Here is a 27307-nt window from a genome sequence, read left to right on the forward strand (position 1 = left end):
AGTCCCAACTTTTCAACAACTTTTATTCTTTTAAATCGTGGGCTGAGAAACATATACTTTGTATACATTTTATACGGTTTATACTCTTATACTTTGAACACATATACGAAAGCAAAGATACGTACGAGTTAGAACGAAAATCCTCAAGTCCAATTATCATTATTTACAATTGTAGGGTGTAAGCGAGACCTTATGTTGTGTGGCCATACGGGTTTAACGAACCCTCATTCGGATGGTTCGCTACCGTTAGCTAATGAAATATAATTTTATCAAAATAGTGTATGTTCTAACACTATTATGCAGAGGTAAGATTCAGTTAAGCTTGGTAATTGGGTGCTCGTGATACAAACAACATCTTTTGAGATGTATACGCTTTGATACTAAATCTTGTGGTTCAAAAACATACTTTTACAAATACACCTATGATTTCACCAACGTTTTTCGTTGACAGTTTTCTATATGTTTCTCAGGTTCATACTTGGCTACTTGATACATGCTTCCGCGTACACATATACTTGGTTGGGGTCAAGCATACATACATACATACATACGCTATTGATAGCATTCGAGATTTCCAACTTATATTATGTCGCAATTTATTTCATTTACACATTACTACTTTTGTAAACTTATACTTGTGTCGAACCGTTTGGTTTACTTAAAACTTTGCAAGTCATACATGTTTCAAATGAATGCGACATAATTTTGGTCAAACGCGTCTCATTTAGGGACTATGACCACGTAACGGGACCTACGTTAACGGCGCCGTCAATGACAATTTTGTCGGGTCGTTACAGATGGTATCTGAGTGTTGGTTGTAGGGATCTAGGATGTACATTAGTGTGACTGACAGAGTCGTTAGGACGTATTAGTCAGTCTAGACTACAACCCGATAGTTAGCCATTGCATTCTGACATACATTTGCTATATAATGGTGTATCCTATCGTATACACGCATAAAAGGCGTAATGGTTGCATAAAAGTAGCATCAAGAAGGCTGAAAACAACAATTTTATGGAGTTGTCCGTCCAGCGTTCTCCGCTGTACAGGCTGCTCCGTCATGCGTAAGCCCTGAAGGTCGCCTAGCGCGTAAGCCCTGGCCAGAGAACGCCACCTTCAGCATAAATTTCGGATCACGAATAACAGAATGTATCATCATTTGACACGTGTCCCCGAGAAATCTGGTGGATCTGACACTATAAATAGACCCATTGGGTCGTCATTTTATGGAGTTCAGTCATTCTGACAACTTTGAGAGCTGAGACTTCACTTCTCTCTCTCTACTTTCTCTTACTAGAAGTCATTCGGCTAGCACTTTTATGCTCTACAGATGACAGATTGATTAAGCCACCCCACAAGTTTCTACACTTGTGAACTGGGTCTACAGGGATTATTTCCCAAGGGTAAACATCAATCGGCAACACTCCGCCCTCCTAAAGCCAGGCTACTTCTAGTATTGAGTTGACACACTAAGCCTTACCTCATAAGGAAATAGGTGTTAACAATGGTGCCATCCATTATTAAGACGAATCATCTCACCAACACTGATAAAGACGGCGAGGATAACGAATTCATAATCATAGAAGTGGGCATGATACATCCATGGAAAGCTGGACAATGGAGGAAGGCAGAAGTGTTAGAAGATTGGGAAGAGCAATTAATATCATTTCCTTCTATGTGCAACACAAATCCATCCGATGGTCCAGTAGTTATAGAAGCACGAGTAGCTAATTATTTAATACGCAACATTTACACTGACACAGGAGCTGGAGCAGACATTATGTATGAATATTGCTTCATACAACTTCCCAAAGATGTACAAGAAAAAATGAAGGAAACATATGTGCCGTTAGCAAGTTCTACAAGTGAGCCGTCCTGGTCTGAAGGAAGTATTCTGCTTGAAGTAACCTTGGGCAAGCCACCCCTAAGACGCACAGCCAACATTGAGTTCTTGGTGGTTAAAGCAAATTCGCAGTACAACATAATTTTGGGAAGAACTGCTTTAATGACGTTTGGAGCTGTAACATCAACTGTACATGGTATGATGAAGTTTCTAACGCCAGGCGGAGTAGCAACGTTATATGCAGAACGGCAGAAGTCAATTGAGTGTTCTCAAGTAACAAAGGCAATAATTAAGCCAATCATACACGATGATGGGTCAATTTCACCGAATCTTAAATTTCCAGATCAGAAAATCATAATTGGGCACACGTTATCCGCCGAATGTAAAGAAAAATTATACAACATTTTGACAACAAATTTAGACGTTTTTGCATGGCAACCGTCTGGTATGACCGGTGTTCCAAGGGAAATTGCAGAGCATGGGCTAAACGTGAATCCCAACATACATCCTGTTTGTCAGAAAAAGCATGGCATGGCGCCAGAAAGAAGCAAATTCCTCCGTGATGAGGTACGAAGTTTGGTGGATGTTGGGATATTGCGAGAGGTCAAATATCAAACATGGGTAGCGAATCCAGTCATGGTTAGGAAGCCGGAAAACTCATGGCGGATGTATGTGGATTTGACGGATATCAATAAAGCATGTCTAAATGATAATTATCCTTTACCTGAAATTGATTGGAAGGTTGAATCATTGGCAGGATATCGATTCAAATGTTTCCTAGATGCAGCTAAGGGATATCATCAAATCCCAATGGCTTTAAAAGATGAAGACAAAACGGCTTTTCACACGGCGGAAGGCATCTTCTGTTACAGGAAAATGCCTTTTGGTTTGAAGAATGCAGGAGCAACATATCAACGAGTTATTGATATGGCGTTTAAGGATCAAATTGGGTGAAACTTAGAAGCTTATGTTGATGATATTGTCATCAAAAGTCATACTGAAGAAAAGATGTTACGAGATATACAGGAAACTTTTGCATCTCTACGAAAAATTAACATGAAATTAAATCCCAAGAAGTGCACGTTTGGTGTAGAAGAGGGAAAATTCTTAGGTCATATTGTCATAGAACGGGGTATTAAAGCTAATCCTAAGAAAATTCAAGCAATTGAAGACATGAAGTCACCAACTAGCAAGAAAGATGTTCAACGGTTACATGGATGTCTAGCAGCATTAACAAGATTCTTGTCCAGAGCAGCTGAGAAGTCGCTTCCATTCATGAAGGTGTTAAAGGGCTGTTTAAATAAAAAAGATTTTGTGTGGATGGCGGAGGCCGAAAATGCATTCCAAGAGGTCAAGCGGTTGCTAAAAACATTACCTACATTAACAGCACCGAAAGAGGGGGAAACCCTAATTTTATACTTAGCTGTCTCAAAGGAAGCAATAAGTTCTGTCCTAATCGCAGAACGGAACGGCGTGCAAATGCCTATATATTTTGTTAGCAAAGTGTTGCAGCTTAGTGAAGCAAATTATCCACCACTTCACTACATGGTTTATGCCCTTTTGCATACTGCACGACGTTTACGAAGATATTTTAAAGGCCATCCCATTTTAGTGTTAACAGATCAACCATTGAAGCAAATACTCTGACGTCCAGAATCAATTGGCCGTTTAGCCAAATGGACCATCGAGTTGGGGGAGTATGAAATCAATTTTGCTCCCCGAAATGCAGTTAAAGGACAAATTTTGGCAGATTTCCTCTTGGAGACAAATGAAAAAGTAGAGTATGACAACAAAATGGCACCATCACAGCATGAGTGGGAGTTACACACTGATGGAGCATCCAGTGAAGAGGGAACAGGTGCAGGACTAGTTTTAACAAGTCCAGACGGTGAAGAGTATACTTATGCATTGAAATTTTGTTTTTATGCTTCAAACAATGAAGCAGAGTATGAGGCATTACTCTCCGGCCTCCGCATAGCGGTAGAAATGGGCATAACAAATTTACGAGCATATGTTGATTCTCAAATTGTCGCCCAGCAGGTTAATGGAACGTTCGATGCAAGGGATACATCCATGAGGCAATATGTAAAGTTGGTGGAGGCAATTTCAAAGAAATTTGATAACCTTGAAGTCGTGCAAATCCCTCGAAATAAGAACAAAAAAGCCGACATCTTGAGAAAGTTAGCCACTTTAACCTTTGATCATTTGCACAAACGAGTGTTGGTTGAAGAGCTTAAAGAGAAATCAATACATGGAAAACCAATTATTGCAATAGTTGAAGAAGCTAAGGAAACTTGGATGACTCCATATTTAAGATATTTGCATGACAGATGGTTACCTGTTGACAAGGCGGAAGCAAGAAGAATAAAAATGACCGCACCAATGTACGAAATTGTTAATGGTGTCCTTTATCGAAAATCATACAATGGTCCGTTGTTAAGATATTTAACCGATGATGAAGCATTAAAGGTGGTCAAAGAAATGCATGAAGGAGTTTATTCTCAACACTCCGGTTTCCGTACTGCGGCATCACGGATCATGCGACAAGGGAATTTCTGGCCTTCCCTTTATCGAGATGTCGCAGAAATCATAAAAACATGTGAGAATTGTCAGAGGCATGGTACAATTCAGCATCTTCCAAAGTATGACTTGATACCGGTGTCATCCGCTTGGCCATTCTGCAAGTGGGCTATTGATATTGTGGGGCCATTCAATAGAAGCACTGGTAATGCTAAGTTCTTGGTGGTAGCAATTGATTTTTTCACGAAATGGGTTGAAGCAAAAGCTTTAGCAAAAATCACAGGAGAAAATGTCAAGAAGTTTGTCTGGCATGATATAGTATGCCGTTATGGAGTGCCAAATGAAATAGTCAGCGATAACGGCAAGCAATTTGCAGAAAATCCATTTCGAAGTTGGTGTGAAGAGTTGGGCATAAAGCAAAACTTTACATCCGTTGCTCATCCTCAAGCAAACGGACAAGTGGAGGTTACCAATAAGGAAATCGTTGCTGGCATTAAGGCACGATTGGGTCTGAGTCAAACTGGATGGGTGGATGAGCTGCCAAATGTATTGTGGGCACACCGGACGACGCTAAAGCGGAGCACGGGGGAAACACCTTTCAGTTTAGTGTATGGAACAGAGGCAGTGATACCGGCTGAAATATGTGTGCCAACGCAACGCATTATGGCATTTAATGTTGAGGCTAATTCTGAAGCATTAAGGAGAATCTCAACTTGTTGGAGGAAAGAAGGTTGATGGCCGCCATCCGGCAAGCAGATCACAAGCATAAAATGGCAAAACATTACAACAAGAAAGTGCAGCATGTGCAGTTTGAAGTAGGTGATTTGGTACTACGTGATAATGAGGCAAGCAGGCAAATCAAATTTGGAAAGCTAGCCCCAAAATGGGTAGGACCTATATGGTCACAAAAGTAAATCAGAATGGATCATACATGCTTGCTGCGCCTTCCGGCGAGCAATATGAAAGAGCTTGGAATGCAATGAATTTAAAGAAATTTTATGCGTAGCACTATATGCATGGACAGCTTGATCAACTGTCAAATGCATGAGATATAGTCATAAATGTAAAAATTTCTTTAAGAATATGAATAATAGCAATTATTCTTATGGCAATATTTTTCATAAATTTTATCCGGCCAAGGATTTTTTAGCCCAGGTGTCACATAGCTGTGTGTCATCCCTACCCGCAGAAAGAAAGAAAGCCTTTCGGTGGTAGAAGTACAATCATACTCAAAATGGTTGTATCGATAGTGAGACATGTAGAACTCACTAAAGCATCGAAGCGATGAAACGAATCTACAAAAAATGTCATGACACAACTTATATACACAAAATGCAGAGCAAAACAGACAACGGACCATAGTGTCAAGCAAAATATTTAAAGGCGAAAATAATTCATAACTTTTCCTCATGAGTTTCATGACGGAAAGCGTATAACAGAGAATATGATTTCAATGTTTACAAGCATAATGATTGCAAAGTACAATCTCAATATCTTATGCATTGTTCACTACAACAATCTTACTAAGTTACAGCATATTTCTAATATATACAACCAAGTACAATATTAAACGTTATGCAAAAGCAGACGTATAAAAACATAATATTTCATTCCTCCTGCGGAGTATAATTCAATACATCATCTATTGTTACATCCGGCCTTTTACAAAGATTTTCAAGATCAGAAAACTTCATATTTTCTATTAGTGCACCAGCTGCATTAGCTTCTTTTATGGCGTTTTCATTAATCTTTGATGTAATAACAACAGGCATTGGACTTGGCAATTCTGGCAGTTTTCTTTTCATAAAATTGAAAAAATTTAGTCGTTCAGCAGACTTCGCAAGACGGACAAACTCACGTATTATGTGAGACAGAGCTTGACAATTAAAGATACGCTCTACAAGGGCAGGAATCCTAGAAATCATACGTCTTTCATTCCCCTCTTTAGCTTTAAGCTGCTCTTTTAAAGCATTATTCTGCTCAAGTATTTTTTCATTCTCCTTTACTAGTTCATCAATTTTACTCAAGTGCTGCTTTTCTCTGGAGGATAGTTCTTTGACTTTCTCCTTATACTCCACCCTCTTATTGTTGCTATTATCATAAAGCCTCTTCATTGTCGCGTATTCCCTCTTTATCTCTGTAGCTATTTGTTCAGTCCTAGCTACTTTCTCCTTTTCAGCAGATAGCTCCTTATTTGTAGTGACTTCATTGTTTTGCAACTCAGATAGGCGTTGAAGGTCATTTAACCCAGAAGCAATGTTCAGAATGATACTTTGTGCCTTAACCTTCTTGGCATCGGCATCAGATAGGTTGCTAAAGAATTGGGCTAGTGAAGGACACACCATGGCATTCAAAAAAGTCATGAAATCTTCGTAAGAGTGTAGTGGTCCTTTTAAAAGGGAGGAAAGCATATTTGTGTCAAGATTGGGAAGCGTAATTTGTTGTTAAGAAGAACTAGGGCTAGCTCCTTGTTGAGCAGATGACGGAGGAATTTGACCAGTTCTTCTCCTCTTGGAGGAAGGCGGAAGAGTCACTAATGTAGTGTCTTGTTGTGATGCACTAACTGTTGGAGATAAAGGGAAATTGTTACTTAGAAAAGAGTTCCAATATGTTTCACAACATTTCAAGGGTGGCATAAAATATAAGGAAGGGTTTGGATTATAAAATCCACCAGTACTGGGCATACAAGAAAATAAGTACAGGTTTTGGTATGGTATTTTACATAATTCAGTGTTATCATTTTCATTACCCGAGGCTCTACGTTCTCTAGAGGCAACTCGATTCATACCTATGTCTTCTTCTTCATCTTCCTCCTCCCTCACTTCATCTATTTTGGGGGTATCATCAATAATTTTCTGAGTAGTAAAGGTAAGCTGTGAATAAGAAGATGAACGCATGGCGGTAAGCGGAGTAATCTCCGCAAAAGTTTAAAAGTCACAATGGTTAATTATATAGATAAAGGAGATCATCTTATTAAGCATATATAGCAAAAGTAAATACTTACTCTTCCTCCCAGCAAGAACACAGGCATAACCTTGTGTGATATCCCAATCTTGGCTTACGGATGTCAGTGAAAGCATGTGTTCCCCATATTTAATGTCATTGATTTGTTCAACTTTAATTTTCTTAAAAAAAATGTTTTCCTTGGTAACGAGTTTTGGAAAGGTAACTGATACGGTATGCAAGTATTTGCGCCACACTCGAGTAGCTGAGTATTGGTCATCAATTGCATCTTCATTAATAAAGATAAATGAAGCATTCCAGTTATCGTCAGGATGATCAAGTGCAGGTTTCAGAAATCCATGAACTTTATTGAATGTGAACCAACCTTTTTCATGGCGTGCTATACGTACCAAATGGCAAAATATCCGAATAGATGGCTCAATATTCCTTGCGTGACAATACATTTCCAAAATCAAAATCTTTCGAATTGATGCTGGTTCGAATTGACCAACAGCAACACCATAAAACTTTCAAACTTCTAAGAAGAATGGTGTAAATGGCAGACGTAAGCAAAAATTAAAAATTGAATGGCCATAAATAGCAACCTTTCCAGGGGGCGGTGAGCAGGCTCTGACATGATTGCAGGAATCACTGGTTCAACACCAGCTAATGTAGGAAAATGTTGTAGTAGCTCGCCTAAATATTTCTCATTTACTCTGCTATGAATAGATGAAACATCCTTTACGGCTGCCATTAATGTTAAATGAAATAGGAGGTAAAGAAGGTATTGATGGAAGAAGATGAACACTGTAGAAGGAAGTTGTAAAAGTAAATGATCGGTTAGGGTTTATGGTGGTTAAAAAGCAAAAAGATATAACAGCTCTAATCAGTGGTGATTTTGGGGGTTTTGTTTTCAGCCGCACACGTGTAAGGACAAGATAAAAAGGCGAGTACATCGAAAAGCCTTTTTACAGCTAGAGGCGCGTGCGGTATTATAGCTGTACAAAAAGCAATCATCAATATGTCAGTAAAATTCGCCTATCATTTAATGCCTGTGATGTGCTCCCCGATGCAAAAGGAAAACGTGAAGACTTGGTTGGCATGCGTTATTCCAAGTTTAACAACTTAATCAATTTTCAAATGCTTAAGTCATTAAACTGGGGGGACTTAATGGTGTATCCTATCGTATAAACGCATAAAAGGCGTAATGGTTGCATAAAAGTAACATCAGGAAGGCTGGAAACAACAGTTTTGTGGAGTTGTCCGTCCAGCGTTCTCCGCTGTACAGGCTGCTCCGTCATGCGTAAGCCCTGAAGGCCGCCTAGAGCAAAAGCCCTGGCTGGAGAACGCCACCTTCAGCATAAATTTCGGATCACGAATAACATAAAGTATCATCATTTGACACGTGTCCCCGAGCAATCTGGTGGATCTGACACTATAAATAGACCCCTAGGGTCGTCATTTTACGGAGTTCAGTCATTCTGACAACTTTGAGAGCTGAGACTTCACTTCTCTCACTCTCTACTTTCTCTCACTAGAAGTCATCCGGCTAGCACTTTTACGCTCTACGGAAGACAGATTGATTAAGCCACCCCACAAGTTTCTACACTTGTGAACCGGGTCTGCAGGGATTATTTCCCAAGGGTAAACATCAATCGGCAACACTCTGTCCTCCTAAAGCCAGGCTACTTCTAGTATTGAGTTGACATACTAAGCCTTACCTCATAAGAAAATAGGTGATAACACTATAGATAGCACTTACTTGACTACTTGTGCATTAATACTTGAAAGTTTCTACGTTGAACTTCTAAATTGTACATAACTCTCGTCATGCGAATCCGTATTTCGCCATTTTCTGGTAAAACACGTAAACTTAAGATTCATACGCGTAAGGATGACGCGACTTAATTCATTAAACTAGTTTGGAAATTCTGTCTTCCCATGCTATTCGCCGCCGTCCCAGCTTACTACCTACTAGTGTGGTAAAACTTTCACGACCATTGCGGTCACTACTCACTCCTCACTACTGACATTTCACTAGTGCTACTCATTATATATCACTATTCGTTACTACTATCACTACTATTGATGAGTATCGTCAACACTACCTATCATTACTGTGCGTACTACTCGTTACCATGATTCATTACTCTCTTTATGCCAGGGATACCACTAATCGACTTTAAATGTTTTGACGTGAACAATCAGTTATACATTTCCCGCGGGAGACACATTTTCAGAGATTGCACTAGCTCTATCGATTAAATACGAGTATTGTTAAAGATGTCGTTGCACCTCGTTCATTTGCAATCTCCACGATTACAGAAACTTAACCATATGGAGAGGTGTTAGAATGGAGGTATGAACTAACAAAATATAACTACACTTGATAGACGTAGTTATATTGCGATAAGTCATACCAAAGTCCCAATGGCTCAAAATGATGGTGAGTAAAGAATTTAAAATCTATTTAATACCTCTAGACCTAGAAAACTTCGATGTAATTATTAGTATGGATTGGTTAGCCAAGACAAAATCCAACATTTCCTTGTGATCTCCAAACCATTCGTATCCCTATCGAGGATGGTGAACCCTTGATCGTTTGTAGCAAAAAGGGTTGCACCGGGCTCAACCTCATTTCGTGCCTCAATGTTGAAAAATACCTTCGTATAGGTTGTTTTACAATTCTAGCTAACGTTAAGAAAGTCGGGACCGATGAAAAGCGTGTGACAACCTGTCCTAATCCATCTGGACGAAGTCATCAACATCTGGTCCCATGGCGAGGTACTGACCTAAATATGCCATGAATGAATCCAAGTAACATCTTTGAAATGAGTAAATGCACAGCGAAAGATTTCTTTCATACCTGAGAATAAACATGCTTAAAAGTGTCAACCAAAAGGTTGGTGAGTTCATAGGTTTATCATATCAATCATTTCAATATATCAATAGACCACAAGATTTCCGTTTATAAATATATGTACACTCGCAAGTGTATAAAAGTATTCTATAAGTTGTAGACACCTGGTAACAAGCCTTAACGTTAATGTTTTACCCTCTGAAGTACACCAGATCAATTATGTTTAAAATAACCTCGAAGTACTAAAGCATCCCATAGTCAGGATGGGGTTTGTCAGGCCCAATAGATCTATCTTTAGGATTCGTGCCTACCGTACATAGATAAGTAGTTTAATGTTACCAAGCTTAGGGTATATTTCTGGTTTAAACCCACATAGAATTAGTTTTAGTACTTGTGCCTATTTGGTAAAACATTTATAAAACAGCGCATGTATTCTCAGCCCAAAAACATATATAAAAAGGGAGTAATGAAACTCACCATACTGTATTTTGTAGTAAAAATACATATGACGACATTGAACAAGTGTAGGGTTGGTCTCGGATTCACGAACCTATATCAAGTATATATATTAACACGTATAACTAACATGTACTAATAATCGAACCCTTTGTATATATTGATTATATATTACTTATTTAAAATAGTAATGTAATATTTATATAGTTATCCTATATGTATTTGATATATTTTTATATAAATAACTTTTGGTTTGTTAAAATAATGATTTTAATAATACTCAATTAGTGTTGATAATAAAACTGATTAGGTTTAATAATGACAATATTAATTTTTGATAATAATAATAGTTACTTTATTTGTAGTAATAGTAATAATGATAATAATATATTGAAAATAATGATAATACTAGTAATAAAAATAATAATAATAGTATTATTGATAATAATGACAAAATCATATTTAATGATAATAATAATAATAATAATAATGATAAAAATAATAATAATAATAATGATACTTTTTATAATACTTTTAATAATACCTTTAATTAAAATGATAATTTTAATTATAGTGACAACTTTAATAAAAATGTTGTTTTTTTATAATAATAATAATAATAATAATAATAATAATAATAATAATAATAATAATAATAATAATAATAATAATAATAATAATAATAATAATAATAATAAGTTATAAGTGAACTACCTTAAAGAAGTAGCCCTTAAAAAAAATGCCCAAGTGCAGGCTCGAACCCGAGACCTCTCGCAAACAGATACAACACTCAAACCATTCCTCCGTTCTTTCATTTTTGATTAAAGCTCAACCCATAAATACATATCTAGTATCTATAACTGTCTGGCTCATCTTCTTTATTTTCTTTAAAAAAATGTCCTAGCCTAGGCTTGAACCCTTGACCTTTCGTTCAAACACAACATCCTTAAGCCATACTACTATCCTTGCTTATCTGCCATAATTACTACTTTATATTTTCTTAACTCGTCATTATCAACACTAATCTTATCATTATCATTGCCATTCATTTTCATGGCCTAGCCCAATTAGAACAAAAGTGAATGGCAGCCCAACGGAAATACAATGGACATCTCGACCCAAAAGTGTAACTTAATTCACAGCCCAAGTTCTAATGCAATTAACCGTTCGATATTTGTAGGGTTTAATCGAATAAAGGAAATCATAGTGGCAGAAAACAAAACCGGAACTTCGCTTTATCTTCATCGATTACCTATCACAGCTTTTAAATTCATTGTAACATCTTCCTTAATCCATCAATTATTCATCATCTCCTTCATCAGGTATCATCTTAATCATTCATATCGTCATTATTCTTGTTAACATCTAACGTATAATGGTAATGAAAGTTTATAATGTAAACAAGAAAACAAAAGTATTACGGTGGTGTTGAGTATTAGAATAAGAATCGAGCAACACAGCAACAAATACGGTAGTAGTACAGGAATGGCGATGATAATTGTATAGGGTGTTTGATGATATCAAAACAAAAATCGTAACATTAATCTACTGTGGGTTTTGTTGGATTTCTATGGTGGTGTTCGATTTATGAAGGAAACAGAAACGATTGGTTAACTTTTTATGGCGGTTGATGGAGAGGTGATAGTGGTTTTGAAACAGAAAAGTAGAGAAAGAGAGAAGAGAGAGTGTGATGGTGGGGATTTACGGTTGTGGGATGGCGACGGTTAGGGTGATGATGGAGGTGGTGAACCGTGTATGGTGGTTATGAAAGGGTTTATTGATGATGATCAAAGTGATGAATCGATGGTTTATGGTTTCAATGGAAAAAAAATGGTGCTAGGTGGTAGCGTGTGATGGTTTAGGGTGGCCGAATGGTTGTGGTTTTTCATGGTGGTTATGGTAGCCAGTGATGGTGGTGGCGACCACAGACAGCAACAACAGGTGACGGTTTTGAGGTGTTTAATGGTGTTGGAAGGTGATAGCAGGTGATGTGTGGTGCCTTGTTCTAAGTGACGTGGGGGTGCTGTATTCGTAGTGATAGTTGGAGAAGAAGAGCAAGGCTATTGATTCTATATTATGTACGTATGCATCTATATATATAGAATTAGACAAGTAGCAAAGAAAAAAAATATAATGATTGGTGTTGATTGAAATGGACATATAACAAGATTATTCCCTAACAGAAAGAAACAAAGAAGAAAGTAAAAAGGACATATATTGAATTGTACTAAATTCGATTTTTAATTGCAATTGGATTGGTAGCTTTTGAGACACAGACAAAATCTTTATGTTGAATGAAAACAGATTCATATATCTGTACATATGATTATATGCAATTAATGATTAATAATAATAATACAAATATTATTAAAAAATACTAATAATGATAATATTAGAATTAATAATATATCAAATAACACTAGTAATGATAAAATTATTGATAAAAGTTATAAAAGTAATGAGACTTATAATCTTATGATAAAATAACAATTTTAGTAATATCAATAATATTAATCATAATAATAACATTATTAATGATAATAATACTAATAATACTAATTATTTTAATGACAATAGTAATATTAATAATATGTATATACATCAACTTTCATGTTTATAAGTTATATATTTAAAATAAAAATATAAATGTTGATATCAATATTGAAAGTAATAATAATATTACTTTAGTGACTACATTTTATTTATAATTAAGTTTGATATCTTAATATTATTTATTATTAATTATGTAATAAGATTAAGTTTAAATTTTGGTCGGAAACTTTCGGGTCATCACAATACCTACCCGTTAAAGAAATTTCGTCCCAAAATTTGATTGGGATGGTCATGACTGACGGTAAATATGTTCTCATGACTCATATGAGCTGATAAATAGAGTTTTATTACCATTGAGTAATAATGATAAAATAATTCAATTTTTCAAAGAGTACGAATGAAGCTATCACTAAAGAGTAAAATGAATAAATGTAAGTTTGTCTTAAACAGTGACATAGTCACGGTTAATTTTCGGAATTTTAGGGATTTAGAGATAATCTTCAAAATCTATATTAGATTTGATTCTTCGGTAATTTGGGAATTTAGGATCTCTCTAATTAAATGCGGAGATCTGGATTTCTTTATCAAATATTTCACTATAAATTAATTTCTTCCATTCCATTACTTTTACCACTCCTATACTTAATTCCCAAATTCAAAAGATTGTGAAAATGCTTAATCCAGTTCTGATTCTTGTTCTTATCCTCACTATCGTAACAATCATTCTCCTTTTCCAATTACCACCGGAGGAATCCGTTTTCTTCTACTTTGCCCTTGGGGTTATAATGCTTTTAATCCTCTCGTGTCTTTATGTTGCGATAAACATTGATATACACGGTTTGTAATTCATGTGTTTGTGATCGGCTTTATATTTTCCTTTATTTTTCGGAGCTCCATGCTCTTATTTTCTCTTCCCGACTCCAAGTCAAGCGAATAATGGTCTAGATTTCGTAGATATAGAGTTTCAAATGATTATAATGTTCTAAACAAGAAGGAACGTGATAGCACGATTTGATTTTCAAATTTATCAAAATTACAGAAGATAGATCTATCATGAATATATTTTTCTTGATATGTTCGGAGGTTAAGTAGAATGAAAGAGTTATGTAACATGACACATGATGATGGTATCATCTACTGTGAACCATTATTACGTTTCATTAGAAACTCAGCATGACTTACTGTAATATAATCACCTTGGCCGGGCGTCATTATATTATACTAACCCATGATTCAGTTCCCAACAGTACTTCAGAATTCATTCATAATTTATACTTAGCTTTTACAGAAATTTCCAATATAATGTATTACAGATAGCACGAAGAGGTATATAATTTTGGATGAAAATATTTATGAAAATATCCACAGAAATATCGAAGATATTTATGATGATATTTTAGAATTTCTAAGTTCGAAGATTGATGAAGAAAAGTTTTTCCGCAAGATTTTAACATGACTTCGGAGCAAGATTTTCTCTAAAGATTTCGGCGGATCCAGAATGACCTGGATTCTTTGAATATAGGGTTTGGTCCTTGTATTTGTCCTTGATCTCCTTCATGGTTAGCTCAATCCGTTTTTTTTAGTACCAAATTTTTCTATCGAGCGTTCCCAACACTCCATTCTTCATCATTAAACTCTTGGCCGTTAAGACCATCTACCATGTTTCTGTTTCCTCTGCATTCAATGCTACGATATCTGAATCATCGATTATCAATTCGAGGTGGTTTCAGGAGAATTGTGTTTTTAGATGATTAAACGCCGATGGTAATTTGGTGGAATACGAAAGGTTCTCTGATAACAATAAATGAGCACGCATATATATTAAGGTTATAATAAGGTTGTTTCGAACGAAAAGTCGAAGTTGACTTGCTGAAGCTGTGACAAAATTTGCTACTTTGAAAGGAATCACCAAGTTATTTTGGGTAATAATAACACTAAAAGAATTAACACAGCTACGTGTTAAACGTTTACACATGTTCTGAGTGTTTTTAGGTGTATAACTATATGCATCAATCTTTTCTTACGTAGATGAAGTGCGGTTGGTTCATCCTCTCGATTGACGTGTTTTCAAGAATCATGAAAGGTTTGAACGCAGATTGGCAATGTTAAAATACAAATGAGGTTTAAGATGAATTCAAGTGGCAAACTTGAAGAATTGTTTAGTTTCATATGTTATAAACAATATTTTAATTCATTTTAATTATCCAATGTTGGTAGTCCACAGTTGATAGTCCACATTTAACAGTCCAATAATTCATATATAGCTTAATATATAATATTCGAATTAATTAATACGTATCGTGACCCGTATACATGTCTCAGACTCGATCACAACTCAAAGTATATATATTATTATGGAATCAACCTCAACCCTGTATAGAGAACTCAATCATTACTGCATATAGAGTGTCTATGGTTATTCCAAATAATATATATAGATGCGTCAGTATGATATGTCAAAACCTTGTATACATGTCCCGATATTTAAAGTGCGTAAAAATAAATAACAGAAATTTAAATGACGATAAATAAAGTGCGTAAATAACAGAAATTAAATGACGATAAATAAAATTGCGAGAATGTAAATTGCGATAATAAAATTGTGATAAATAAAATGTAATCAGTTAGCTAGGAACAATTAGCTAGGAACAGTTAGCGTGGATTCTTAACAAAATTTCTTTATAATTAATTTGTTTGTTTCTAACAAATTTTATTTTGTCAAATATTTTATTCATTATGCCACTTGTTGGATTCTGATAGGTCAAAATCCAAATATGAAATTGAATGAAAATGGTTATTCTATGGTGAACAGATTCGTATATCGGTGAATGTAAATAGGATAGTAAATGACTGTTGAATCAAATTCGAAGAATGTACAATGTAACGTATTAATGTAAAATCTAAATATTCCTCGGGTATTACCTACCCGTTAAAATATTTTCACCATTAACAGTTTGTACAAGAGATATTTTTAATTACAATCTTTATGAAAACATATCTACATATATATTTTCTTCAGATGTAATCATAGATTTAATGAGTCAATAAGATATTAAACTCATTTGATTTATCGTTAATACTATATTACATAATCTCTAAAACTTTAGAAATTACATAATCGCCATGTCGTACGAAGGTAAATGATGTAGAATGATACGTAGAATGATGATTATACTCGAGGTACAGAATGAGATGTTGAGGCATGGATTGTTGATGATACTGGTGCTGTTATTGATGGTACTGGTGTTGATGTTGGTGGTGTTGTTGGTGCTGGTGATGTTGCTGAAGTTGGTAGGTTTTGCACCATATTTTCCAAAGATACAACTCGAGCGCGAAGTTCGTTGACTTCTTCTATTATTCCGGGATAATTGTCGGTCGGTACAAGTGGATGAATAAGGTTTAGAATTTTAGATAGAAGATAATTGTGATGAGCTACCCTGGAGATGAGGCTAAAAATGGTGTTTCGGATAGGTTTACCGGTAAATGCTTCAGGTTCTTAACCGAGGGTGCAGGTTGGTGGGTGGAAAGGATCGCCTTCTTCTTGTCGCCATTGGTTAAGTCGACTAGGAACCCATCAGATGAATTGGGGATGGCTGATTGATTGATTCATTCTGGTGACGCTGCTTCTGGAGCTGGAGTGGGAATCTATATCGGAATAGCTGTCGGAATCCGAGGAACTTGAACTAGTTACGAGTTCCATCTTGTACGGTCGGATAGAGGATTTTCGACATGAAATGATTTTCGGATCTTGGATGATATTCTAATTACATAGAATATCTACATTTAGTACAGAAGTTCCCGTAGATTACTGATGGATTTAAGGAAACGTGTCAGATAAAGTCTACAGTAACAGATACGCTAATATATGAATTTATCTGTACACTATCTATCAAATAAGTGCAGGAAGTCGTGTCTAGACTTAGGAATGATAAGCAAAACTTTTAACATGCAGACCAGGTTCAAGTCCAGACTTATTAATATATCCTAACAACTACTAGGTCGAAGTCCAGACTCACTAATGCATCTAAACAACTACCAGTTAGACCCACTAATGCAAGACCTGGTTCACTAGGACCAATGCTCTGATACCAACTGTGACAACCCGTCCTAATCCATCTGGACGAAGTCATCAACATCTGGTCCCATTGCGAGGTACTGACCTAAATATGCTATGAATGAATCCAAGTAACATCTTCGAAATGAGTAAATGCACAGTGGAAGATTTCTTTCATACCTGAGAATAAATATGCTTAAGTGTCAACCAAAAGGTTGGTGAGTTCATAGGTTTATCATATCAATCATTTCAAGATATCAATAGACCACAAGATTTCCGTTTATAAATATATGTACACTCGCAAGTGTATAAAAGTATTCTATAAGTTGTAGGCACCCGGTAACAAGCCTTAATGTTCATGTTTTACCCTCTGAAGTACACCAGATCAGGTGTGTTTAAAATAACCTCGAAGTACTAAAGCATCCCATAGTCAGGATGGGGTTTGTCAGCCCCAATAGATCTATCTTTAGGATTCGCGCCTACCGTACATAGATAAGTAGTTTAATGTTATCAATCTAAGGGTATATTTCTGGTTTAAACCCACATAGAATTAGTTTTAGTACTTGTGTCTATTTCGTAAAACATTTATAAAACAGCGCATGTATTCTCAGCCCAAAAATATATATAAAAAGGGAGTAATGAAACTCACCATACTGTATTTTGTAGTAAAAATACATATGACGACATTGAACAAGTGTAGGGTTGGTCTCGGATTCACGAACCTATATCAAGTATATATATTAACACGTATAACTAACATGTACTAATAATCGAACCCGTTTGTATATATTGATTATATATTACTTATTTAAAATAGTAATGTAATATTTATATAGTTATCCTATATGTATTTGATATATTTTTATATAAATAACTTTTGGTTTGTTAAAATAATGATTTTAATAATACTCAATTAGTGTTGATAATAAAACTGATTAGGTTTAATAATGACAATATTAATTTTTGATAATAATAATAGTTATTTTATTTGTAGTAATAGTAATAATGATAATAATATATTGAAAATAATGATAATACTAGTAATAAAAATAATAATAATAGTATTATTGATAATAATGACAAAATCATGTTTAATGATAATAATAATAATAATAATGATAAAAATAATAATAATAATGATACTTTTTATAATACTTTTAATAATACCTTTAATTAAAATGATAATTTTAATTATAGTGACAACTTTAATAAAAATGTTGTTTTTTTATTATAATAATAATAAAAATAATAATAATAATAATAATAATAATAATAATAATAATAATAATAATAATAATAATAATAATAATAATAATAATAATAATAATAATAATAATAATAATAATAATAATAATAAGTTATAAGTGAACTACCTTAAAGAAGTAGCCCTTAAAAAAAATGCCCAAGTGCAGGCTCGAACCCGAGACCTCTCGCTAACAGATATAACACTCTAACCATTCCTCCGTTCTTTCATTTTTGATTAAAGCTTAACCTATAAATACATATCTAGTATCTATAACTGTCTGGCTCATCTTCTTTATTTTCTTTAAAAAAAATGTCCTAGCCTAGGCTTGAACGCTTGACCTTTCATTCAAACACAACATCCTTAAGCCATACTACTATCCTTGCTTATCTGTCATAATTACTACTTTATATTTTCTTAACTCTTCATTATCAACACTAATATTATCATTATCATCGCCATTCATTTTCATGGCCTAGCCCAATTAGAACAAAAGTGAATGGCAGCCCAATGGAAATACAATGGACATCTCGACCCAAAAGTGTAACTTAATTCACAGCCCAAGTTCTAATGCAATTAACCGTTAAATATTTGTAGGGTTTAATCGAATAAAGGAAATCATAGTGGCAGACAACAAAACAGGAACTTCGCTTTATCTTCATCGATTACCTATCACAGCTTTTAAATTCATTGTAACATCCTCCTTAATCCATCAATTATTCATCATCTCCTTCATCAGGTATCATCTTAATCATTCATATCATCATTATTCTTGTTAACATCTAACGTATAATGGTAATGATAGTTTATAATGCAAACAAGAAAACAAAAGTATTACGGTGGCGTTGAGTATTGGAATAAGAATCGAGCAACACAGCAACAAATACGGTAGTAGTACAGGAATGGCGATGATAATTGTATAGGGTGTTTTATGATATCAAAACAGAAATCGTAACATTAATCTACTGTGGATTTTGTTGGATTTCTATGGTGGTGTTCGATTTATGAAGGAAACAGAAACGATTGGTTAACTTTTTATGGCGGTTGATGGAGAGGTGATAGTGGTTTTGAAACAGAAAAGTAGAGAGAGAGAAGAGAGAGTGTGATGGCGGTGATTTACGGTTGTGGGATGGCGACGGTTAGGGTGATGATGGAGGTAGTGAACCGTGTATGATGGTTATGAAAGTGTTTATTGAAGATGATCAAAGTGATGAATCGATGGTTTATGGTTTCAACGGGAAAAAAAAATGGTGCTAGGTGGTAGCGTGTGATGGTTTAGGGTGGCCGAATGGTTGTGGTTTTTCATGGTGGTTATGGTGGCCAGTGATGGTGGTGGCGACCACAGACAGCAACAACAGGTGACGGTTTTGAGGTGTTTGATGGTGTTGGAAGGTGATAGCAGGTGATGTGTGGTGCCTTGTTCTAAGTGACGTGGGGGTGCTGTATTCGTAGTGATAGTTGGAGAAGAAGAGCAAGGCTATTGATTCTATATTATGTACGTATGCATATATATATATATATATATAGAATTAGACAAGTAGCAAACAAAAAAAATATAATGATTGGTGTTGATTGAAATGGACATATAACAAGATATTCCCTAACAGAAAGAAACAAAGAAGAAAGTAAAAAGGACATATATTGAATTGTACTAAATTCGATTTTTAATTGCAATTGGATTGGTAGCTTTTGAGACACAGACTAAATCTTTAAAAGTTGATGTTGAATGAAAACAGATTCATATATTTGTACGTATGATTATATGCAATTAATGATTAATAATAATAATACAAATATTATTTAAAAATACTAATAATGATAATATTAGAATTAATAATATATCAAATAACACTAGTAATGATAAAATTATTGATAAAAGTTATAAAAGTAATGATACTTATAATCTTATGATAAAATAACAATTTTAGTAATATCAATAATATTAATCATAATAATAACATTATTAATGATAATAATACTAATAATACTAATTATTTTAATGACAATAGTAATATTAATAATATGTATATACATCAACTTTCAAGTTTATAAGTTATATATTTAAAATAAAAATATAAATGTTGATATCAATATTGAAAGTAATAATAATATTACTTTAGTGACTACATTTTATTTATAATTAAGTTTGATATCTTAATATTATTTATTATTAATTATGTAATAAGATTAAGTTTAAATTTTGGTCGGAAACTTCTGGGTCATTCCGATTATCAGTGACTTTTTCGATGTTCTCTCCGAGGAACTACCAAAACTTCCACCTCATAGGCCGTTGAATTCCAAATTGATCTTATACCAGGAGCTGCACATGTAGCACGTGCACCGTATAGACTCACTCCATCCGAAATGCAAGAATTACAAAGCCAGCTCCAAGAACTACTTGATCGTGGTTTTATCTAACCTAGCCATCCACCATAGGGAACTCCAATCCTATTCGTCAAAAAGGGAAAAATGGTTCCCTAAGAATGTATATCAATTATCGTGAACTAAATAAATTACCGGTTAAAAACCGATATCAACATCTCCGCATCGATGACCTCTTGACCAATTACAAGGACCTTGTATGTATTCCAAAATCTACCTCCATTCCATTTATCCTCAATAGAGGGTTAAGGGAGAAGATGTCTCCAGAACCGTTTTCTGAACTCGCTACGGTAGTTACGAATTTCTTATGGTGCCGCTCAGTTTAACCCATGCTCCGGCCGTATTTATGGGTCTTATGAATCGCGTATGCAAGCCTTATCTAGACAAAATCGTTATCATATTCATAGACGACATCTTAATCTACTCCAAATGTGAAAGGAATACGAATAACATCTTCGTCTTATGCTCGAACTCTTGAGAAAAGGACAACTCCATGCCAGAATTCTTCAAGTGTGAACCTTGGTTAAACGAAGTCCAATTTCTAGACCAGGTTGTTAGTGGTCAAGGTATTAAAGTCAATCTCGCGAAAATCGAAGCCATACATAATTGGGAAACCCCCACGACTCCTACTCATATATGTAAATTTTTGGATCTCGTCAGTTATTACCAAAGATTCATTTCCGACTTTTCCCGTGTTGCTCGTCCTTAAACCTCATTAACTTACGAAGGAAAATAATTCATTTGGTCCACCGAACAAGAGTCGACATTTCAAATTTTAAAGAAGAAGTTAACCACCGCTCCTATCTTATCTTTTCCCGAAGGCAACGATGATTTTATTGTATACTGCAATGCCTCAAAACCAACGAAAGAAAGTTATTTGCTTATGCTGTAGTGACCCGAACTTTTCCATGTTTATATATATTAATTGAGATTGATGTTTACATGATTAAATGTTTCCAACATGTTAAGCAATCAAACTTGTTAAGACTTGATTAATTGAAATAGGTTTCATATAGACAATTGACCACCCAAGTTGACCGGTGATTCACGAACGTTAAAACTTGTAAAAAAACTATATGATGACATATATATGGTTATATATATAGTTAACATGATATTATGATAAGTAAACATATCATTAATTATATTAACAATGAACTACATATGTAAAAACAAGACTACTAACTTAATGATTTTGAAACGAGACATATATGTAACGTTTATCGTTGTAACGACATTTAATGTATATATATCATATTAAGAGATATTCGTACATCATAATATCATGATAATATAATAATTTAAAATCTCTTTTGTTATTATAAACATTGGGTTAACAACATTTAACAAGATCGTTAACCTAAAGGTTTCAAAACAACACTTACATGTAACGACTAACGATGACTTAACGACTCAGTTAAAATGTATATACATGTAGTGTTTTAATATGTATTTATACACTTTTGAAAGACTTCAATACACTTATCAAAATACTTCTACTTAACAAAAATGCTTACAATTACATTCTCGTTCAGTTTCATCAACAATTCTACTCGTATGCACCCGTATTCGTACTCGTACAATACACAGCTTTTAGATGTATGTACTATTGGTATATACACTCCAATGATCAGCTCTTAGCAGCCCATGTGAGTCACCTAACACATGTGGGAACCATCATTTGGCAACTAGCATGAAATATCTCATAAGATTACAAAAATATGAGTAATCATTCATGACTTATTTACATGAAAACAAAATTACATATCCTTTATATCTAATCCATACACCAACGACCAAAAACACCTACAAACACTTTCATTCTTCAATTTTCTTCATCTAATTGAACTCTCTCAAGTTCTATCTTCAAGTTCTAAGTGTTCTTCATAAATTCCAAAAGTTCTAGTTTCATAAAATCAAGAATACTTTCAAGTTTGCTAGCTCACTTCCAATCTTGTAAGGTGATCATCCAACCTCAAGAAATCTTTGTTTCTTACAGTAGGTTATCATTCTAATACAAGGTAATAATCATATTCAAACTTTGGTTCAATTTCTATAACTATAACAATCTTATTTCAAGTGATGATCTTACTTGAACTTGTTTTCGTGTCATGATTTTGCTTCAAGAACTTTGAGCCATCCAAGGATCCATTGAAGCTAGATCCATTTTTCTCTTTTCCAGTAGGTTCATCCAAGGAACTTAAGGTAGTAATGATGTTCATAACATCATTCGATTCATACATATAAAGCTATCTTATTCGAAGGTTTAAACTTGTAATCACTAGAACATAGTTTAGTTAATTCTAAACTTGTTCGCAAACAAAAGTTAATCCTTCTAACTTGACTTTTAAAATCAACTAAACACATGTTCTATATCTATATGATATGCTAACTTAATGATTTAAAACCTGGAAACACGAAAAACACCGTAAAACCGGATTTACGCCGTCGTAGTAACACCGCGGGCTGTTTTGGGTTAGTTAATTAAAAACTATGATAAACTTTGATTTAAAAGTTGTTATTCTGAGAAAATGATTTTTACTATGAACATGAAACTATATCCAAAAATTATGGTTAAACTCAAAGTGGAAGTATGTTTTCTAAAATGGTCATCTAGACGTCGTTCTTTCGACTGAAATGACTACCTTTACAAAAATGACTTGTAACTTATTTTTCCGACTAGAAACCTATACTTTTTTTGTTTAGATTCATAAAATAGAGTTCAATATGAAACCATAGCAATTTGATTCACTCAAAACGGATTTAAAATGAAGAAGTTATGGGTAAAACAAGATTGGATAATTTTTCTCATTTTAGCTACGTGAAAATTGGTAACAAATCTATTCCAACCATAACTTAATCAACTTGTATTATATATTATGTAATCTTGAGATACCATAGACACGTATACAATGTTTCGACCTATCATGTCGACACATCTATATATATTTCGGAACAACCATAGACACTCTATATGTGAATGTTGGAGTTAGCTATACAGGGTTGAGGTTGATTCCAAAATATATATAGTTTGAGTTGTGATCAATACTGAGATACGTATACACTGGGTCGTGGATTGATTCAAGATAATATTTATCGATTTATTTCTGTACATCTAACTGTGGACAACTAGTTGTAGGTTACTAACGAGGACAGCTGACTTAATAAACTTAAAACATCAAAATATATTAAAAGTGTTGTAAATATATTTTGAACATACTTTGATATATATGTATATATTGTTATAGGTTCGTGAATCAACCAGTGGCCAAGTCTTACTTCCCGACGAAGTAAAAATCTGTGAAAGTGAGTTATAGTCCCACTTTTAAAATCTAATATTTTTGGGATGAGAATACATGCAGGTTTTATAAATGATTTACAAAATAGACACAAGTACGTGAAACTACATTCTATGGTTGAATTATCGAAATCGAATATGCCCCTTTTTATTAAGTCTGGTAATCTAAGAATTAGGGAACAGACACCCTAATTGACGCGAATCCTAAAGATAGATCTATTGGGCCTAACAAACCCCATCCAAAGTACCGGATGCTTTAGTACTTCGAAATTTATATCATATCCGAAGGGTGTCCCGGAATGATGGGGATATTCTTATATATGCATCTTGTTATTGTCGGTTACCAGGTGTTCACCATATGAATGATTTTTATCTCTATGTATGGGATGTGTATTGAAATATGAAATCTTGTGGTCTATTGTTACGATTTGATATATATAGGTTAAACCTATAACTCACCAACATTTTTGTTGACGTTTTAAGCATGTTTATTCTCAGGTGATTATTAAGAGCTTCCGCTGTCGCATACTTAAATAAGGACAAGATTTGGAGTCCATGCTTGTATGATATTGTGTAAAAACTGCATTCAAGAAACTTATTTTGTTGTAACATATTTGTATTGTAAACCATTATGTAATGGTCGTGTGTAAACAGGATATTTTAGATTATCATTATTTGATAATCTACGTAAAGCTTTTTAAACCTTTATTGATGAAATAAAGGTTATGGTTTGTTTAAAAATGAATGCAGTCTTTGAAAAACGTCTCATATAGAGGTCAAAACCTCGCAACGAAATCAATTAATATGGAACGTTTTTAATCAATAAGAACGGGACATTTCAGTTGGTATCAGAGCGTTGGTCTTAGAGAACCAGAAAATTTGCATTAGTGTGTCTTATCGAGTTTGTTAGGATGCATTAGTGAGTCTGGACTTCGACCGTGTTTTCTTTAAAAATGATTGCTTAACATTTTTGTTGGAAACTATATATTTTTAACATATGAATATTATGTGATATATTAATCTCTTAACGTGTTTGATATTATGTGATAGATGTCTACCTCTAGAACAAGTCCCATTGACTCACCTAATAATAATGAAGAGTCAAATGTAAATTGGAATGATTTGTGGACTGATTCACAAGTTCCCGAAGAGGAACCGGAAGAAGAGTCGGAACCGGAAGAAGAATCGGAACCGGAAGAAGAATCGGAACCGGATGAAGAAATAGAACCGGTGGGGGAAATAATAAAACGGTTAAGTAAAAGAAAATCCTCAACCAACCGACCAAAGTTAATTATGGTCAATGGTGTTTCCGCCAAGGAAGCAAAATATTGGGAGGATTACCAATTCTCCGATGAATCGGATTCCGACGAGAATTCCGATGATGTTATAGAAATTACCCCAACTGAATTTAAAAAGGCAAAAGAAAATAATAAGGGAAAGGGCATAAAAATAGAGAAATCTAATTCCAACCCCGATGAACTTTATATGTATCGTCAACCCCCGAAGTCCTTAAGTTGTAACAATGACCCGGGAACCTCTAAACCACCAGGTTTTTCTAAACCAATGTGGACAATGACGGCTCGTATTAGGGGAACATCATATATCCCTAGAAACTTGGCAAAACGAACCAAAATCGAAGAAGAAGAAACGAGCGAGTCGGAATAAGATAGTTGTATTCGTGTGGTGTAATATATGGAATATAGTGTTCTTATGCTTTATGATATATGTAAAAATTGCTTGTATTAATAAGTATTTTTTTTTATGAATCTAACTCTTGTCTATTTTACAGTTTAAAAACACAAAATGGATAGACAACCCAATATTTTAAGAGACCTACCCGGAGACATGATTGATGAAATCTTGTCTAGAGTCGGCCAGAATTCTTCGGCACAACTATTTAAGGCGAGATCAGTTTGTAAGACATTCGAAGAACGTTCCAAGAATGTCTTGGTTTATAAGAGACTTTCGTTTGAAAGATGGGGGATATCACATTGGGAAACCCATAAGTTACGATGTGTTTACTTTGACGCATATATTGCGGGGAACCCAAATGCTATTTTACGCAACGGGTTAAGAAATTATTTTGACTCAATATATCCGAATATTGGACTTCGTGATTTAGAAAAAGCGGCTAACATGCAACATAAAGAAGCATGTTATGCTTACGGATTAGTAATGTTCGCTTCTCACCAAAGTGAGAACAAGAACATCGGGCTACAACTATTAAACAAAACGTTTCCACAAGTGACGGAGTCGGTAATTGGGGTAAGAAATGAGGTTTTTAGATTATTACGGGACTGTTGGACATTACGTAACCCTCGTCCCTTTGATGACGTTACAACACGCTGTCTTATCAACGGCCATAACGGTTATGTTGCACAAGACCAAGGATGGGAAGTAGTCCTAGTAAAACCAGAATGCATGACTTGTTTCTGGACGTATGAATTACGTGTCTTTATTGCCTTTGCTGAACGACTTGTGTACTAGCTAGAATTGTCTTCACAACTATCTTGTATCAAAGTTATTGTGTGCTATATTTCATGCTTTATGTAAAATAAGCGGTATTGTAAGTTTGTAAAATATTGTATAAAAGTTTGAAAGCGAAATATTATTATAATCAGTTTTTCATATAGAATTGTAGTAGTTGAATTGTATATTAGCTACTAAGTATGAACTTAACGGGTAGGTACTACCCGAATTTAAACTTATAAAACGCTAATATGAAGAAAAAGCTTTTATAAATGAGTTCATATTATGCTACGAAATACTATTAACTACTCTTAATATTCTGTATGATTAACTTGTTCCATTTAACTATTTTGAAGGAAATGGCACCGACTACTCGACACACCGTGAATATGAATGAAGAGGAATTCCGTACTTTTCTAGCTTCAAACATAGCCGCAGTACAGGCTGCGCTACATACCAACAATAACCTTGGATCTAGCAGTACAGGAAATCGTGTAGGATGCACCTACAAAGAATTCACTGCCTGCAAACCTTTGGAATTTGATGGAACCGAAGGACCGATCGGATTGAAACGGTGGACCGAGAAGGTTGAATCGGTGTTTGCCATAAGTAAGTGTACTGAAGAGGACAAAGTGAAGTACGCTACGCATACCTTCACAGGTTCTGCGTTAACATGGTGGAATACC

The sequence above is a fragment of the Rutidosis leptorrhynchoides genome, chromosome 9 (assembly GCF_046630445.1).
Source record: "Rutidosis leptorrhynchoides isolate AG116_Rl617_1_P2 chromosome 9, CSIRO_AGI_Rlap_v1, whole genome shotgun sequence".
In the NCBI taxonomy this organism is placed as follows: domain Eukaryota; kingdom Viridiplantae; phylum Streptophyta; class Magnoliopsida; order Asterales; family Asteraceae; genus Rutidosis; species Rutidosis leptorrhynchoides.